General features: G+C 38.2%; 1 long non-coding RNA gene across 1 annotated transcript; it reads right to left on the reverse strand.

Moving 5' to 3' along the window:
• On the reverse strand, positions 1 to 3678 carry LOC139970119 (uncharacterized). Its single transcript, XR_011794025.1, has 2 exons — positions 3109 to 3678; positions 1 to 2516 (listed from the first exon to the last, which is right to left on the reverse strand). It is a non-coding gene; the product is annotated as an uncharacterized lncRNA (long non-coding RNA).
• Between the last annotated feature and the right edge of the window lie 594 nt (positions 3679 to 4272).

The following is a 4272-nucleotide window of genomic DNA, read 5'->3' on the forward strand; positions in this document are numbered from 1 at the left end:
TACATTCATTGAAATATATTTTTCAAGAAGACAACAATGAAAACTAAACAATAATTCATAAACTCCATAATTACATTTTAATTTAAAGAAAAAATATGAAACTCTCAGAACTGAAACTATATGCATCCTAATTTGAGGGAGCATTTTGGCATTTGGAGAAAGAAAAGAATGTCCAGGCAAACCCTGCAAATGTTAACGATGAGGGCAAGATGCTATATATTGCACATACTTTTGCATTGCAAATGCAATGCTAACGTTGCTCAGGGCCAACAGTATGTATCCTCTAGATCAAATGGAATCATAAAAACATGAACTCATTTAAAATCGTGACCGAAAGCGGAACTTTTACTTTTTCTGGCAAGGTGAGAATAAACATCTTCTATGTTTTATGACAAGATAATGACATAGGTAATAAAAAATATTGCTACAGTAAATCTGGAAAACACAAAAATATAAATGGATGGATGTACTCTAGAATAAAGAACATTGATGAGCAAGAATTAAGGTGTATAATCGTTTAATGTAGATACGACACTATGAAAAAGAATGGAATGGTTTAGTACTAAGCATAAAAATTCACATTAAAGGGCAAGTGTACTCAAAATGTGATTTATGTATGTTATCAAGCTTTAAAAATCATGCCAGTAGCTATCCATCCCATCTCTACACAGGGACGTAGCTAAGGCCTGATGATGGGGGGGGGGGTGTAGTGGCTGAAATTCCAACTGGATGGATTTTGGAGCCAGAAAATTCCAACTGCTGCCTTGTACCCCCCCCCCCGTACTACTCATCAACATTACCATGTGGAATTATGCGGAATTATTTTTCGATACATCTGTACCACTGGCCCTCACTACACAGTAAGCAACTGAGTATAGTTATCTGCTTGAAGGCTACATAGACTACTGACTACAAAAGCTATGTTAATGTAACGAAAGGGAAAACTTTTTTTTCAACAAATGATATGCGACGACATAGTGAATTACCAAAAAATACAGTGCTTTTTACTAACACGCTTAATATTATTTTCCTGGGGGGGGGGGGGGGGCTATTTATCACTCACATGAAACAATTTCAATTGTTCACTTCATTCCAGCTGAGAATTTGGAATGAAATGAACAATTAAACATTTTGCAGAAAAATATTTATGTTGAGTTGATGAGATACCATAAGTTGTTAATTAAACATTGTGCAGAAAATATTTCAATTGCTCAGATGGAATGAAGTGAACAATTGAACATTTCGCAGCAACATTTCCAATTGACGAGATATGATAAGTTGTCAATTAAACATTTTGCAGAAAAATGTCCAATTGACGAGATATGATTAGTTTTCAATTAAACGTTTTTCAGAAAATTTTTCAATTGCTCAGTTAAAGAAACTGAGCAATCCAACATTTTCTGATATTTGATAAGATTTTATTTTGCTATCTAAACAATAGACTGAAAAATGTCAATTTATGGGGCAAAGTTTTTCTTATGTTGATGGCACTTTTAAGCTTCCATAGATTAGCATTGGGTGTTTCAATTGTACATACCATAGTGCCAATGTAAGCTAGTGAACAGGGTCAACCCACCTAATAGCAAAATTAATACGTAAATTAACCAAATTGAAGCTGAACGTTGTACAGTAGTTCTAGGCATTTCTTTTAGAATATTCAAAATCATACAAAGTTTTGTTATGGTGGAGTATAAGGATCGCGAGATAAATTTCTCAATATGACAAGGAAAACGTGGTAAATATGACTGATTAAAGGTCAATTTTGACCGAAAATTTTAGGACACTCACAAATTACAAGAATATGTGAAAATTAGAGTGCGACAGTTGGAAAAATTGAGTGCGACAGAATATGAGCATTTGGAAAATTCCTAAGAAATCAAATAGAACGGCAACACTAATATTTGATGACATCAGTTCCTTAGGTTTGTAGCAATTCCTATGTTTTAAATTGTTATTCATAGTCATATAAACATGGAAGTTATAACCCTATCCGTTCTAAAATGTTAACATGTTATGTCAGCACTTGGGATTTAGATGATGTTTACACAAAATTATTTATTTCACATGTAAGGAATGTGTGGAAACATATTATATATATTTCAAAGGGAAATATAATACTTTTAGTAATAGCCAGGTATTGACATGAAAAATATGGTGTGGCCATTCTACTCCTATTAAACAACAAACTGCAAACAGTCATATCTTGGTAACTGAACATGCTATGAATATGGAAATAGGGCTACCGATATGATTTTCAATGCTCTAAGTATCAGATAGGTGAACTACAGTTTGAATAAATGCCCCCTTTAATCTACAAAAATGTAAAAAAAGTTTGAACATGAAAAATACATATTTACGAATGTTGAAATTGTCTTGCGGTTGATGATTGAAACAACGGATGAATAGGTTGACTGCGTCCAATTGATTGTCGAGATCGTGTTGACAGGCCTTGAGTTGTTCAGTAGTGAGTATTGGCGAAAACAGCTGCCTACTTTCCCGGAACTTAACAAAGGAGGCTGTAGGAATAGTAATAAAGGCAACAATAATGGGTGGGTGCTCTCGTTGAACAGCGTCCTTAAAATGTTGGAGACGTGAGATTAGCCAAGGAGCAGTAACTGGAGATCGACGGAGAACTCTGTGACCTGAAGAATTGCTGGCCAATTCCGTAAGGTTGTTAAATGTCTGCAGCACAGCGAAGAATGACCCAGTCGTTGGTAGGATAGTGACGTAGCTTATCTATGGTATACAGAAGCAAGTCTGCAACAGTGGCTCCTCTTCTAATTACAAAGTCTATGCTACGTACAGGTCCTTCAGGCCTACGATAGTGATCGAAAGAATATGCCGTTGAATCGGTTACAAAGAGAAAATTAATGCGTGGTGATCCACTACCAGACAGGTGTATTTGAAAACGAACAAGGAGACTTATCTATGAAAAGTTTATAATAATACACCAACCGCGATTGCTCTGCAACTGTAAAAGTCTAAGTCTATGTAGACCGTAAGGATAGGCTGTCGCGAGTAATACACGAAATGACATGCCATTAGGTCTAGGCTAGTTGCCTGATAATGCTATAACTTATACTAGATTAAGGGTATTGTAAAACAAACCTCTGATCTAATAATTTGGATCAGTCCGTCTAGTAAAATTAAATGAAAAGTGGTCGGTCCTCCAATACACGAAAATACACACAGTGCACCGTCGCTCAGTCCAAGCTTAGATCGGTGGCGTGAGAATCTTTACGCCAAGCCGTGGTTGGAACTTCCAGAAGGTGGCGCGAAGTAGTAGTAGACTATAGGGTGCCTAGGCTTACCATCCTATGAACAGCAACCACGCTAGGCTACGCTGATAAACAATAATCACCTGCGACGCGGACAGGGGGTGATCGTTAGGCCAAGAGCTCGCGGAGCAGGAAATTACACGAGCGGGCAATGTCCGAACAAATATAGATATTAAGGGTTGAAGTTCCCGAGGTAAAGATATGCGTGTAGAGCTGTAATTAAGTATATTAATAAAGGTCAGCTGGTACTCGTAATAGTAATAATCCACATGTCGCGGAGGTCCCAAGCTAAGATGACGCATGTATTCCTCTGGTGAGTCCCTTAGAGTATTTTCCAAACGAGGAAACCCGTCACAGAAAGTTTACACTTCCGGAGATGAGGGTGCAAGGAAATAAAACTTGCTACCAGGGGCGTAGCGAAGGGGTTTTTGTTGGGGGGGGTGTGGAGAATTTGATTTGCCGACGGATCTGGAAGTGGTGACTGAAATGGGGCAAGGGTCTAAGGGGAGGGGGTGCCCCTCCCCTTTGGCAATTTTTTAGATTTGAAACGTCATTAGATGCAATCTGGTGTATATTTTAAGTACAATTTGATTTGACGACGGATCTGGAAGTGGTGACTGAAATGGGGGAGGGGTCTAAGGGGAGGGGGTGTCCCCCTCCCTTTTGGAAAATTTCTAGTTTTGAAACGTCCTTAGATGCAATCTGGTGCATATTTTAAGTAAAATTTGATTTGACGACGGATCTGGAAGTGGTGACTGAAATGGGGGAGGGGTCTAAGGGTAGGGGGTCTACCCCTCCCATTTGGAAAATTTTTAGTTTTGAAACGTCCTTAGATGCAATCTGGTGCATATTTTAAGTCAAATTTGGCACGGAAGAAGGTCCCGTTCTCCTTTTCTCTATTCAGCTTTCCTTCTTTCTTCCCCTTCCGCTCTCTTCACCTTTTCTCCTTTTGCCGACAGACCCAAAATTTGCCGACAGCGACCAAATTATTGGG

The sequence above is a fragment of the Apostichopus japonicus genome, chromosome 7 (assembly GCF_037975245.1).
Source record: "Apostichopus japonicus isolate 1M-3 chromosome 7, ASM3797524v1, whole genome shotgun sequence".
NCBI lineage: Eukaryota > Metazoa > Echinodermata > Holothuroidea > Aspidochirotida > Stichopodidae > Apostichopus > Apostichopus japonicus.